At 45.9% G+C, this 15,881-nt stretch overlaps 1 protein-coding gene across 1 annotated transcript in view; it reads right to left on the minus strand.

The window, feature by feature from the left end:
* The window catches only part of GALNT16 (polypeptide N-acetylgalactosaminyltransferase 16), a 141,429-nt gene that overhangs the window by 74,034 nt on the left and 51,514 nt on the right, over positions 1 to 15,881 (minus strand). The window lies entirely within an intron of this gene.

Here is a 15,881-nt window from a genome sequence, read left to right on the forward strand (position 1 = left end):
CAGTTCCCTCAGCCTCTCCTCATCAGTCATGTGCCCCAGCCCCCTCACCATTTTTGTTGCCCTCCGCTGGACTCTCTCCAATTTGTCTACATCCTTTTGGTACTGGGGGGCCCAAAACTGACCAAAGCACTCCAGATGTGGGCTAAGCAGTGAATAGAGGGGAATAATCACTTCTCTTGACCTACTGACAACACACTTACCAATGCAGCCCAGTATACCATTAACCTTCTTGGAAACAAGGGCATTCTGCTGGCCCATATTAAGCTTATTTTCCACTCTAACCGTCTGGTCCTTTTCTATAGAGCTGCTGCCCAGCCAGTCAGTCCCCAGCCTGTACTGTTGCATGGGATTGTTCCATCTTAAGTACAGGACTTTGCACTTGTCCTTGTTGAACTTCATGAGATGCCTTTTGGCCCAATTCTCCAATTTGTCTAGGTCACTCTGAATCCTTCCCCTACCCTCCAGCATAACTACTACTTCTCCCAGCTTGGTGTCATCTGCACACTTGCTGAGGGTGCACTCTATGCCATCTTGCAGGTCACTGCGGAAGACATTGAACAAAATCGGCTCCAGAACAACCACTGGGGCACCCCACTTGATACTGGCTGCCAACTAGACATTGATTCATTAATTACTATTCTCTGAGCCCGATGCTCCAGCCAGTTTTCTATCCACCATACAGTCCATTCATTCAGCCCATACTTCCTTAGCTTGCCTGTGAGAATGTTGTGGGAGACCGTATCAAAAGCCTTGCTAAAATCAAGGTACACCTCATCCATTAGTCTCCCCATGTCACCTCATCATAGAAGGAAGTCAGGTTGGTCAGGCACGACTTGCCCCTGGTGAATCCATGCTGACTGTTCCTAATCACCTTTTTCTCCTCAAAGTGCTTAGAAATGGATTCCTTGAGGATCTTCTCCATGGTTTCTCCAGGGATGGAGGTGAGGCTGACTGGTCAATATTTCCCTGGATCTCCCTTTTTCCCTTTCTTAAATATAGACACTATCTATGTTTTCCCTTTTCCAGTCATCTGGGACCTCTCCTGATCGCCATGAGTTTTTAAAGATGATAGCCAGTAGTTCTGCAATCACATCAGCCAACTCCCTCAGGACCCTCGGGTGCTTCCCATCAGCTTCATAGACTTGTACATGTCCAGCTTTTCTAAATAGTACCTAACCTGTTCTTTCACCGCTGAGAGCTGTTCACTAGGGCTGTGCGAAATTTTGCCAGTTTTGTTTTGACTCGTTTTGAGCTTGAAACAGTGAAACTGAAACAACACAGAGAGCTTTGGAACAGCCTTGAAACAAAATGACGCAAGTTGAAACATTTTGCAATTTTCTAAATGTTTCGAGTTTCGAAGCTCAAGCTGGCCTTGCCTCCAGGGAAACAGAAAGTAAAGTAAGGAGAGGGAGGGGGAAGAGGGGAGGACTGCTCTCATTATTGACTGTGTAGCTGGCCAGTGACTGTCACCCTTCCCTGAGGTCCTTTCCAATCCCAGGGCTCTGAGGGGGGATAGAAAAACTGCATAAGAGGCAGCATTGCTTGAACTGCCCTGTTTTCTGCCTTGGTGTCAGTTAAGTGAGAGCACACCTTAACACATATACAATGTCACCCACCCATGTCACAAGTTTTGCCTATCAGCAGCTAGAGGTGCAGGGCCCCAGAACCCAGACTCCCCCTGCACCTATCTCCTTGACAGCTGACAGGCTTCATGGCTGCAGCCAGGCCTAGCAGGCCTGCAGTTTTCACCCCCTGTGCCTCAAGACAGACAGTCCCACAAGCACCCATGTCATGAGTTTTGCCTGTCAGCAGCTAGAGGTGCAGGGCCCCAGAACCCAGAAGCCCCTGCACCTATCTCCTTGACAGCTGGCAGGCTTCATGGCCTCAGCAGGGGCTAGCATGCCTGAAATTTTTACTCTGCTGTGCCTTCACACACACACACACACACACACACACACACACACACACACACACACACACACACAGTGTCACTCATGTCATGAGTTCTGCTTGTCAGAAGCTTGAGGTGCAGTTTCCCCCAAACCCCTGCACCTGTCTCCTTGAAACTTGGCAGGCTTTGTTGCCTCATTGGGGGCTAACACGACTGTGGTTTTGACCCTGCTGTGGCTTAACACATACACATGACATTCGTTTTGCTTTCAAGACTTTGAGTTGCAGTTTCCCTGAAACCACTGCACCTATCTTCTTGAAAGTTGGCAGACTTCATGCCCTCAGAAGGGGCTACCAGTCCTGCATGTTTCATCCAAATTAGGCCAGAAATGACAAAGTTATAGGCTGTTTTGAGCTTCCCCATTATAGCCTATGGGTGAAACAGTGTCGAAACAGCGAAACTGTTTTGACAAAATGAAATGCAACAGCAGTTTCAAATCAAAATGAAATTCGAAATGGAATGCTGTTCCATCAAAACATCAAAATGCGAGTCGAAACAGAACGGTGCCGTTTCACACAACCCTACTGTTAACCTCCTCCCCAAACTGTGCTGCCCAGTGCAGTAGTCTGGGAGCTGACCTTGCCTGTGAAGACTAAGGCAAAAAAGGCATTCCTCACATAGTCAAAAACAAACAATATGCATTCCACTCCCATCTTATGTCATTAACCATTTAATGCTCCCAAAAGTTAGCAAGAACTGGATCATGCAACTAGTTAGCATGTTCGCTTCCATGTAACTTCAGGAAGTGAGACTGCTTAGTACATCATAGTGTTGAGCCCTAAGTGAAGGTCAGCAACTTGACCATAATCTCTGTCTTGGCGTCAGTCTTGAACACACACACACACACACACACACACACACGTACGTTTGGGGATATAAATAATATAATTGCTTAATGTTTGAATTTAACTATGGTTATATAAAAAGCTCATGTATGTTTACTTCATATAAACAAATGCCCCAATACACACATTTGGCAATGTATATGTATTTGTTCTTGCTCCTACTGAAAGGGATGCATACTTTTCTTTTTAAGAAGCTCTTCCTCTGAAATGAAGTTTGCCAATCTGGTTGATTTCTTATTGTTTCAATGATTATTGTGCTTGTTTGTTTACATCTAAGGGGAAAAAAAACTCAAGAAAAGACACCAAATTAAAGAGGAAGAGCAAGTCTTCAAAAATGCTGGGTAACAGCATAAGAGAAGTGTCAGATTGTTTTTTCCCCTGCTTTGTCTCTGAAGTCATTCTTATCATGGTCTATACCCCTATGACATTTGGCCACAGAGGCCACATGCAGACGAGCACAGCTGTGCAGTATGTGGAGCCACAGACCCATCTATGGCACCATACATCGCACATTCAGGCATTCCCTGTGCAGGAGATCCCGGGGTCAAAAAATCCCGGCACAGAATGTGGGGGAATTTCCAGTGGGGTTTGGGGAATTTCCATAGCTCAGTCTTGCAGGTAAATGACTATGCATTTTCTCTTAAGCGACGATGCATGCTTTCCAAGGCTAGTATCCATAAGTGAATAAAGTAGCAATGATGGCGTCTTCCAAATAAAGACATGACTCAAACCTAAGATTGTGAGTGGCTCAGCCAACAGTATAAAGTCTCAACATGCCCAAACAGTGGCGGAGACGTTCGAGATCGATACTGGGACCATCACCTTCAACTCGGTCAGTCAGAGACTGAGGTCGATCGCACTAGACCACGCCTCACCAGCCAGAGTCAGCTCACAAACTTGGGGATGCCTGACTTGTGAGAGTCTAATGAAGCCTAATCGGACAGAAAATGCGCATGCTTGGCAACCAGCTCTGACTGATAAATGCCATTGATATATTTTTATGTTTTGTGTGTTATTGTAAGTTATAGTCACAATTTGTGTTTTATTGTTATTTGTAACCATCCTTCTGTTGTTGAACACAGTTGTTTAAATAAACCTTCTCCACGATCTAACCTGGAAATCTCTAGAACCTTCTCTCAGATCTAGCTGACTAGTATTGGGCCACAACAACAGAAAAAAAGCGGGGCGGTGCATGTGGCAGCAGTGTGCATGACCCAAAACCAGAGCCCAGCTGGCTGGAGGCACATTCCAGCTGCCAACAGGCTCCCAGCTGCAAGAGTGCCATAGCTGCAGCTCCCTGGCTCCTAGGAGCCCAGGTAAGGCTGCTGGGGCCAGCACAGTTGCTGGCCTCAGCCTTTCCTACCCCACCCAGGGTAACCTGCTGTGCACCAGAGCTCACATGGCACAGGCATTCCCTGGGGCCATGTAGCAGAGGCAGAAGGTATGCCACTGCTTCTTGTCCCTGGGAACACAAACATCCACACTTGTGTGGATGTGGCCAGGGAGAGCAGAGAGACATGAAAGCATACATACAGAATAACTAAGGGTCTGAGCCATTTCACACTGGATGCAGAACAAAACCACGGCAGACCCCATGCCAGAGCTACAGAATTGTCAAAATGAAGTCCCAGTACAAAACAGACAAAGCACAAGCTGCAGGGGTTGAACGTTTCAGTCAAATCGTCACTGATCACGTGGACAGCAAACTAGTTTAGTTCAGACATCTGTTAAGTATCACATAGCATACCCATATAGGAGCACTGTCTAGTTCACTAGAACTCATAAAGCACTAGTGCTTTACTTGATGCTCATTTATTGTTTGTTTCTATATAATTTGTAAAATGTTTTTGGGATTCTTGAGAAAGCAGCACACTACAGAAAATTATTCCTAGAGTACCATCTATCACAATCTTTGTACATATTTAACAGGACAGAAAGTGAATCCCATTTTTAAACATGAGACTCAATTTTCGAGGACAGGGTGGGTTCTTTTGAATTTATTTTTTAAGGGAGAAGGTTTTTTAAATGGTTGGCTTCATAGACACTTATATTTAGATGCCATATTCCAATATGTGCAAAATAGGAAAAATCCTGCTATTCTTTCTTGGACACAGTTTTCAATTAAAGAAGAGTTTTGGCTTGATAAGGGATCAAATAAAGACTGCAGGATCTGCCCATGTTAGGGCTGCCTGGTCACGTCCCAATTAAACCAGTAAATGAGTGAGATCAAGGACTTTATTAGAAATATCAGTCACATTAGTTGGATATCCATGTATGTAAGTACCTACCCACATGGTCAGCAGAGACACAGCAGATATGTATTTAATCACTCATTCCAATTTGCTAATGTATTCCTTTTGAACTCAAATGACCTATATGCAGCCTCTTTCTCCCAGTGAATCATAACTGTCTAGAGTGACAGATGTATCCAAAGCTATTTTTGCAGGAAGGGTAAAAGCCACTTCAAACCTTGCAGACTACACAAAACATCAGGTTAACTTCTGGTCTTCAGGCAGCCAAAGGGTAAACGTCATTCTGAAGGAGTAAGTGGCTGATGGAGTGATTGGTTACACAGGGGATACCAAGTGACAGAGAGAGAAGGAAAGAGCATCTCATAGGGAAATAAACAAACTTCCATCAGTGAATTAGGATAAGGTTTGCATACATTGTTGTCAGCCTTGAATCAAAAACAGAGACAAAATGCTTAATAGTGTCGGACCTTCCACAGAGAAATTCAAAAGCATAAAGACAAACACTCAAGTTATAATTCTAAACTTCACTTCTTACATTGCAAATGTACTGCCCAGTAGGGCTGTGCAAAATAGCACCGTTCCATTTCACCTTGAGTTTCGACGGTTTGAGGGAACAGTGTTTCGTCTTGAATTTCATTTTGAGTTGAAACAGCTGTTCCGTTCTGTCAAAACAGAAAGGCTGTTTTGATGCTGTTTTGAGTTTCGCTGGGGATGGGAAGTCAGACCAGCTGAGCTGACTTCCCATCCCCAGTACTACATCACACCCGGGCAGGAGACAGTCCAGCTGGGCTGCTTTCCAGTGCCCCCGCTAGATCACACTGGGGTTGGGAGGCAGCCCAGCTGAGGTGCTTCCTGGCCCCAGCACGATCTAGTGCAGGGCACCGGAAAGCAGCCCAGCTGGGCTGCCTTCCAGCCCCAGTGCAATCTAGCAGGGGCACCAGAAAGCAGCCCAGCTGGGCTGCCTCCTTCCCCCGGCACGATCTAGCATGGGACACAGGGAAGCAGCCTCCGGTGCAATCTAGTGTGGGACACCAGGAGGCAGCCCAGGTGGGCTGCCTCCCACCCCCAGCGCGATCTAGCAGGACTGACTTTCCATGTCAAAAGGTCCCTTCCAGCCCGACTTCTCTATGATTCTATGAATATCAGCTCAAAATCAGAATTCTAAAACCTAGAAACTAGTGGCCTTCCCCGAGTCCCTTTCCCCTTTAATAAACTACATTGGCCACCACAGAAACACTGGTATGTACCACCACAAGCACTTCAAATCATCTTTGTAAGACACAATATGACATGCCCCAAGCATTATGGGGGTGACAGCCAACCTCAAGGAACTACTCTAATGCCATGGCTCAATGAGAGAGACCATGTTATCTCTAAAAGCTAGCCTACAGGGCACTTGAATGCTATTGCAGGCAAAGGGCTCATTTTTAGTAGACAATCAGATTGTGTTAGAACAGTGGTACCCAACCTTTTGGCCCCACAGGCTAGATGAGTGGTGCCAAGTTGGTCCACAGGCTGGATCTGGTTTATAGATTCATAGATGTAGGGTCTGAAGGGACCTAAGTAGACCATCAAGTCTGACCCCCTGCCCTGGGCAGGAGAGAATACTGGGCTCATATGACCCCAGCTAGGTAATCGTCAAGCCTCCTCTTAAAGACCCCCAAGGTAGGAGCCAGCACTGCTTCCCTTGGAAGTTGGTTCCAGATCCTAGACACCCTGACTTTGAAATAGTGTCTTCTAATGTCCAGCCTGAACCTACTCTCTAACAACTTATGGCCGTTATTTCTTGTTACTCCGGGAGGTGCTCGGGGGAACAGGGTCTCTCCCATTCCTCACTGGTCCCCCCTGGTAAGTTTATAGATGGCCACCAGGTCCCCTTTCAGCCTTCTCTTGTGAAGGCTGAACAGGTTCAGATCCCATAGCTTCTCCTCATAGGGTCTGCCCTGCTGTCCCCCGATCATGCGAGTGGCCCTCCTCTAGACCCTCTCGATGCTGTCCACATCCCTCCTGAAGTGTGGCACTCAGAACTGGACACAGTACTTCAACTGTGGCCTGACCAGTGTCACATAGAGGGTGAGGATCACCTCCTTGACCCTGCTTGTGCTGCATCTGTGGATGCATGACAAGGTGCGGTTGGCCTTACTGACTGCATCCTCACGTGGTCAATAGGATCAATCCCACCATGCAGGGCTTAGACATTTGGTAGTGGAGGATTGGTAGCAGAGTTAGTTTTCATTGTTCCCCCATTGCCAAATTTCCGGACCTGTGGGGAGACCTGCAACCTGGATCCGATCCATAGGCTGGGGGTTGATCACCCCTGGGTTAGAACATGACCTTCCTTAACTAAATATGATGCTATACATAGAATTCACAGCCAACATGTGCAGGGTCAGATAGCTTTTAACAAAATATATTTTGGTTACAAGTAAACCACGAGGGAATCACAGACTTGCCTCAACTAGCCAATACTTTTAGACATGCATTGTGGTCTACACCAACTCCAGAAATTGCATTTATCATTGTGTTAGTTAATACCGCTCCTCAAGGTGGTGTTCTAACACAATCTAATTTTCTACTGAAGACAAGCCCAAGGATATCTGTCAGCTTACATAGCAAAGGCCTGCCTTTGGGAACCAGCAGCCCTGAGTTCAATCCCCAGGACTGTATATGTGAAGTTATTCTAACGCCGGTGGTGACAGTGCACAGGCAGCCTTGGATTTATTGCTCAGTGAATGTTTCTGGTACAAGGCATTTCATATGAGCTCTGAGGTATGTTATCTCCTGTACACTTAGGTTTGTGGCATGCAACTTATTTTCCTGGTAGTGAAAAAATTAATTTTCCATTTGTCAGTGAAGATTTGAGAATATCAGCCTGTTGGCATTTTGTTTAGAAGCCAAATGGAATTCAATTGAATTGATTGAATTTTTCACTTACTGCATTGCTTCAGTTCCAGGACTCAGCAATCAATTTGAACTGACAAGACCCTCAGAGCTCCGCTCCGTTTCTGCTTGGGTCTCCGTTTACAATGGCATTACAATCACCCCATCCCACTGCAAAATTTAATCACATATGGTACATACCATTAAGCAGTACTGCAATGGGCTCCTTTACACCTATCAAAAATGGAAAAAAAGCTTTACACAATCTGCTGTTGCTTTTGATTGAATTTGCATTATTAATACAGGCCTCCTCAACAGCCTTCCAGTACAGCATTTTAATCACCATCAACTAGGAAAGGGTCTGGCATTTGCCTACCAAGGTAACTGTGTTTGTAATTATTTATTTAGGCATCACCCAAAGGCAAGAATTTAGCAAAGCTCCAAAATAGAGTTGGCAAAGATGTGGCCAAAACATGGCTCATGGAATTCCACAGTTCTTTCTATACGTTGAAAACTGCAGTCAGGAGGTGTAACAGGGCAGCTGGATGCCCAAGTAGAAGCCAGAGGGATAGTGATGATTTCCAGCTGCCAGTGCGCCCTGGCATGACCCAGTTGCCTCAACTTAGGCTGCATACATAAGTTCAAATGATCTGGGAGTATTCTCTGGGGTTTATCATCCTGGTAGGAAAACTTACCTGAAGATTTCTGAACAAACATTCAAAAGCTGAACTCCAGAGGAGCAGAAAGATAGCAGGGTAAAATGGTAAAAGGGGTATGTTCTGCTTCCTGTTTGGCTGGAGCAGTAGAGTCCATCCTGAGCAACATACTATCTCTCTGGAGGAAGTGGGGAGGAGAAGGGGGCTGGGAGCAAAGCACTCTGGGATGCTGAAGCACTGTGTTGCATCTTCTCTCAAAAGTGACTATGTACAGACTTTTGCTCTCCCAGCATTCTGGAAAAGAGTTTCTACTCTCTGGGCATGTCTACATCATGTGCCCCCCGTGGTGCAGTTGTTACTGCACCATCATTTAGTACTTGCTTTAGGAAGTACTAAATGAGAGTGCAGTAACAGCTGTTATTGTGCCATCCCAGTGGCGCACAGTTATTTTTAGTAGCTACACTGCCATAGTGATGCCCTATAACGAAGAAGCTCATGGCTACCAAGATGTAGCACTGGCATCACAGTTTGTGCCCATAAACACTACATTGCCGTAGTGCATTGCTACGGCAATGTAGCATCTCATGTAGATGCGCCCTCCCAGAAGCAATTTAACCCTCATTGTTCCTGGTTTATTTTTCTCCCAGAGCAAAAATGGCTGCTCTGGGAGAAAAATCCTGAACATCTGTGTACTTGTGGTTTCTACTGGGAGAGCAGAGACTCTCCAAGTAGAAACTGAATGTCTATATATGGCCCTAGTTTTGCTACTGACTGCAGTAGTGCAGACTACCTCCAGTGAAGTTTTGTGGCCTGTGATATGCAGAAAGTCAAACTAGATAAGGGTCAATTTTAGCTTTAAAAATCAATTAATTACCATTCAATAAAAAGAACAGCTGTAATCTCTTAATAACGGAAGAGAGAGGATATATTCAGGTATTTGAAGACTTAGCATTTGAGTATCTCTGGGTGAACAAGCAATTCATTCTGGGGTGAACCAACAAAATATCTTCCCCTTTAGATCTCTAGCTTAATTGATCTACTACAATTAGACTCCCTACCTCAGAGAACCACAAAAAGTCTAGTATTGGTTTAAGGCTTAATCATTAAAGATTTTTAAACCTGTTTCACACTCACTGTTTTTCTCTGTAGGTAATACTTCAGCAAATCCAGTTGTGGAAATGAATAAAATATGAATTAGGCTGTACTGATATCAAGTTGACTGTAAAAAGAGAGGATATTTTGTGGGTGGGGGGAGCACAGAAATAAAAAACAAACTGACAAACAGCGAAGTTGGGAGGAGGGAGGGGAAGAAAGGATGAGAAGGAAGGTGTACACTCATTGTCTTCCCTATAGAATAAGTGGATAAATCTTTTATGCAGCATGCCATGAAACATGCTTTGTTTCCAAACTTGTACACAAGTTTGGATTTCCGCTGTTCAGATTACTTCAGGAACTGCTCCCTCAACTTAAGACCATGAACAGGTCTTTCAGAGTGACCTCAGAATCAGTTTGTTTTATTTGTGTTGTGGTGGCATGTAAGGGCCATCACTGGAACCCCATTGTCCTAGGAGCTGTATGGAAAGGTAGGTCAGACACTACTCAAGAGTTCACATATAGAATAAAGATGAGAGATGCAATACAGATAAATGCAGAATGGGTCTTGGGGGCTGTTATTGGAACAGATTTGATTACAGTTGGATAAATGGTTACAATTTGATAACTAAGTTGCATGTTCAAAGTAGATAGAAAGCCACCAGGCTTAACAATATTAAAATTGAAATATTTTTCATGTAAAATGGGGTTGAGGTGGGGGGGGGGGGGTTGATACTTCATTGTTAAAGTTTTAAGCACCATTGAAAATTGGTTTCCCAAAATCACAGATAATTAAACAGACCCTGTAATTAGTTTGCAGATCACAACAGGTCCTCTCCCCCTTTTCATTTAGAAATTTATTATGTGGTAGCTCATGAGAAAAGAAGGGTTGACAACAGTCTGATGGTTCAAAAGCTTTGGAAATGCTGCCACAGAAGAAATGCATCTTAATGTGTGTCAAGTGCTATAAGCATACATTGACTTGTAGGAAAATAAATAATTCTCCAGCTGGATATGTTGAGGAAAAGGGGCTGTCTCCAGGTTATTTTTCCTTCTTATTTACAGCACAGAATATAAAAAAGGTATTTCATAGGCAAAAGGTCAGCCTGGATATGTAGCATATTTAGGGAATATGTATTTCTGGCTTTTTGTCAACATTTAGTCAAGTCCCTCAGGGGAGCTTGGTCCAGTACTTTTCAACATCCTTATCAATGACTTGGATGTGGGGGTGCAGAGCTCACTGGCCAAGTCCGTGGATAACACCAAGTTACAGGGAAGCGTGCTCACACTTGAAGGTAGGCTGCAGATACAGGTGGACCTAGACAGGCTGGCAAGTTGGGCAGATCAAAACCAGAAGAAGTTCAACATGGAGAAGTATAAAGTGCTCCATCTGTGGACAAACAACCTCCATCGTACTTACAGACTCAGTGGCATCAAACTGACTAGCGTTACAACTGAAAGGGACCTAGGGGTAATAATAGACCATAGTATGAACGTAAGCCAGCAGTGCGATGCTGTAGCCAGCAGGGCAAACAATACTTTGGTGTGCATCAACCGATGCATCTCAAGCAAAACCAAGGACGTGATTCTTCCACTTTACTCAGCATTGGTGAGACCACAGCTGGAGTACTGCATCCAGTTCTGGGTGCCGCACTTCAACACGGACATGGAAAAGCTTGAGAGAGTCCAGAGAAGAGCCACCCATATGATCAGAGACTTGCAAGGCAAGCCATATGAGAAAAGGCTGAGGAACTTGGGTCTCTCCAGCCTAAAAAAGAGAAGGCTGAGCGGGGACTTGATAGCAGCTTACCACTACACTAGGGGAGTACATCAAGGGCTCAGTGAGCAACTGTTCACCAGGGCACTCTTGAGGAAAACCAGGAGCAATGGCCACAAACTCCTAGAAGACCATTTCAGGCTTAACACTAGGAAAAACTTCTTCAGTTAGGGTGTCTAGACTAGGGTATAAACTCCCTCCAGAGGTGGTGCAACCATCTACCCTAGAAATCTTCGAGGAGACTGGACAGTCACCTCGCTGGGGTCACCTGACCCCCCAGTTGTCTTTCCTGCCTAGTGCAGGGGGGCCGGACCCGATGATCTTGTGAGGTCCCTTCCAACCCCTTACAATCTATGAATCAATCTAATATAAACCAATTCTAACATCAGCTCTCACAATTTTGTTGCATTTTTCTGGCCCTCATGATTGCAGAGAAAAAAAAAAAGATGGAAAATGCAAAACCTAAAAGTTCAAAAGACAAGGATAAATAGATACAATATATATTACCACGTTCTCTTGCATACAACACCCCCCCCAATAAAATATGCACCTTCCTGTAAATAAAGTGGTGTTTCCACATCACAAGCCTCATCAAAATACTGCGAGCAGCTCACTTGCTGCTTCAGGCACAAGCTACAGTGCTCACCCAATAGTTACAACTGTGAGAGGACTCTACCATCTTGGCAGCCACCTTGGCAGCTGCTTGGCATGCTCCAGGCTTGCTTGTTTTCCGGTGAAAAAAACAGCTTCTCCACTTAAAACCCTCACTCCAATTTGGGGAGGAGGGGTTGATTTGTTGGGAAAAGGGGTATGCAACATGTGAAAAAATATGGTATTTCAAAAACAGTGGAGGGTAAGTAAGTTTATATCTATATATACCTAATCACGTGGTTTGGAGGCACAACTTGACATTCAAAAACTTCCAGTTGCCTATACTGTAGATGCACATAGCTTTGGACAAGTTTTATTTTTTTAAGTTTTTGGTCAGGCTAAATTTCAGAGTCCCTGGTTTTAAACAATCACAAAACAATATTTAAAATTGTGCTCACTAGCACAGTTTGAGTCACTGTACTGTTGAATATCACTAAAACAGTAGGAGTTGTACAGGATCAACAGTTTAATCCCTGACAGATAGCCAAGTCACCTATCACCATATTATTTAATGCAGGATCCACAAGCTAGTATAAGCAGACACCAACTCAAAACAGCACCATTTTCTATTTGTTTTTACTCTGGCAAATGACTTCTGAAAATAAGAGATTTCTCTTCTCTTAAAAACAAACACCTTTGCTGTTTCTGTCAAGGCCCCTAACTTATTCCAGTTGTGTTGGGCTGCAACCCCTATTGTTTGCCTCCCAAGAGGAACAAAAATAGCTGAGTTCTCCAGTCAATGCTAACAATGAACAGGGTTTTCCCAGGACTTGTTATGTATTTGTTTATATGTTTTACTGAAGAGACTTCAAAGCCCTTTTCAGTGGCCAACACTGAGAAACCCATCAGAGACAGTGTTTGAAGTCTGAATCCTGCTTGGGCCTTCATAATGCTTGCCCTGCTCCCCACCCGGAAACATACCCCCCCCCGCCCAAAAAGCAGTAGTAGTAAATTTATGCCAAGGATGAATTTAACTCCATGGAATTTAGAAAAATTACTTTCTTTCTTAGAAGGAGCTAATGAACAGCATAAAAATACATGCTGTTTTTACTCAGACAAATACAATCTATATAAAGATGTTATAGATTAAGGGTGAAATCCTGGCTTGATGGCAGAACTCCCAATGATGTCAGTGTGATAGAGTTTGACCCAAAGCAATTTTCTTAAGAAAAAAAAAGAAGAATGACTACTTTACCACACAGGAGATGATAATATTGCCAAAATACTTTCTGATTAAGGGACATGCTAGCCCTGGTTTTCGACCACCTTGAATGGTCAATTTACACCTGTACAAAAGTAGTGACTGTCGGCTGTACTGGAGAATTAAGCCATCCATCTCCCTCAAATAGCCCCAATTTTGTTTCAAGGCTTTATCTAAACTGAAGAATGAGTTGCATTAGAAACTGCTTTAGGGAACATGGTTTTTAACACCATGTTAATTGGTTCCAGTAGACTCAAGTTTAATACTAACACAAATCATTAGAATCCTTAGGTTTTGATTTGTTCATTTTTGTTTCTTAACACCGCTCATTTTTTCCCTGTGTAGACAAACCCACAGAGATGCCATTCTTCAAACTTTTAGTCCTAGGCTCTTGTTGGGTTTTAATTTACACAGTACCTTAGGTGGATATGGTGACAGACAGATGCATAGGAAAGGCAAATCCTGAAGGAGACTAATTTGAAACCTTTAGTCCTAACACAAAGGGCAAAGGTTCAGGTTAAGGAATGTGGGTAGACAGAACTCGAGAAATCACTGGGTGGAAAGTTAAAAGAAAAGGAGCTAAGATAGGATGTGAAGGCGGAGGAGGGTACTTGTACACAGAAAGTGTGAAGCCCTTTTACTTCAGGGCTGAGTGTGGAAGAGACAAAACTGTGACTTATAGCAGCAGCATGTCCCTAGCAGGGATGCTATGGGGTGTATCCCTCTATCTACTCCTATTTGTACATTCAAACCTGAAAACATACTGCCCGTCTCAGAGATAACCCTGATAGCCAGTTGTGCTGGAGATCAAAATCCTAAAAATGGCTTTGTGGGGAACTACCCTCTGGAGTGACCTCACCACTGCTTTTCCAAGTTTACAGCAGGGTGAGCTGCCAAGGCAGGTTGTCACTGCAATGTAGGCAAACCCACAGACTAGGGATAGACATTACACAAACCAGTTTAAGTGATCAGAAACTGGTTTAAACCTCTAACAGAACATAAGTTCAGTGCACATAAACCAGTTTCAAAATGGCTGAAATCGGTTTGAGATAAACCTGGTTGAATGTAGTATCAGACTTAACTGATTTGGCTCAAACGGGCTTATGCAATATCTGTCCCAGACCTCTTGCTGGTTTAGGTTAAACCAGAGACCCCCAGCATCCCAGCATGCTCTCTGGGATGCTGCCAGCCCTTCCCCTCTGCTCCCCAGCCAGAGCAGGGACAGGCAGGGGCAGGGGTCTGGCCAGGGAGGGGTTTAATTCCCCCTCTCTATCCCACTGACAGGGACCCAAGCCAGGTCTGCCAGGTGCTCCCCCCTCACTGCTACAGCAGCGAGGCACCATGGCCCCTGAGACAGAGGGGGGCAGGGAGCAGAGTTAGTCTCCCCTTTACCCGCACTGGCAGCCGGGTCTTCCTCCCCCCTCCCCCCCACCCAGGGGCCCTGCCTGGCCATGCCCCGTCCCCGCCACTGCAGCGGGAGGGGGCATTGCCCTTGTTGGTATCAGCAGCCCCTGTCATAATGTCGGGGAGCACAAGCCCCTTCCCGGCAGGGGCGCTGTGCTGCGGGGCTAGCAGAGCTGCAGTGGGCTGTGCACAGCACCACTGGGGTCCTGAGCGGGTCAGAGCCCTGCAAGCCACCCACAGCACTGCCATGCTCCACTGATTGACTCCCACTGGGACAGGGCTCACACTCTGGGAAGCCATGAGACTGCTACCCATCATGGTCACTCACTGCTTCAGCTGCCGGGCAGGGGTGGGATCTGGTCCCCACAGCTTGGTCTGTGCTTGGGGCAAGTCCACTCCTGGCAAGAGGGGACTTATTCAGTCGCTGGCCCCAAGCACAGGCCAAGCAGTGGCTGCAGCTGAGCTGGGCAGACCCCGCTGCGGTGCCAGCCGCTGAATAAGCCCCCTCCTGCCATCACGGCTTCCTGGAGAGCAAGCCCTTTCCTGGCAGGGGCTGCTCTGAAGCGTGCAGCAGTGCTGCAGGGGGCTTGCAGGGCTCTGGCCTGCTTAGGACCCCGGTGCTGCCATGTGCAGCCTGCTGCAGCTCTGCCAGCCCTGCAGCGCAGCACTCCCACTGGGAAAGGGCTCGTGCTCCCCCACATTATGACAGGGGCTGCTGCCCCCAAAAAGGGTCCTGCCCCCTCCTGCTGCAGCAGCAGGGAGGGAGCACAGGGAGACGCCAGCTGGTAAGGCCCCTTGGCGTGGGGAGGGGGGCAGGGACAGGGGTTATTCTTCCTCCCTCTGTCATCCAGTGGAGGGGACAGCAGGGGGCCTAATCCTGGGCAGGGAATACAGCAACAAGGGTGGGCAGACCCAACTGGGATGTGGCCAGCCTGGAGAGGGTTCAGAGGAGGGCCACCCACTTGGTGAGAGGGCAGCAGGACGGGCCCTACGAGGAGAGACTGAGGGACCTGAACCTGTTCAGCCTCAGCAAGAGGAGGCTGAGGGGGGACCTGGTGGCTGCCTACAAGCTTATCAGCGGGGATCAACAGCAAATAGGCAGAGCTCTTTTCTCCCCAGCACTACCTGGGGTGACAAGGAACAATGGTAATAAGCTGATGGAGAATAGGTTT

Source organism: Alligator sinensis, unplaced genomic scaffold, assembly GCF_000455745.1.
Source record: "Alligator sinensis unplaced genomic scaffold, ASM45574v1 scaffold768_3, whole genome shotgun sequence".
Lineage (NCBI taxonomy): Eukaryota > Metazoa > Chordata > Crocodylia > Alligatoridae > Alligator > Alligator sinensis.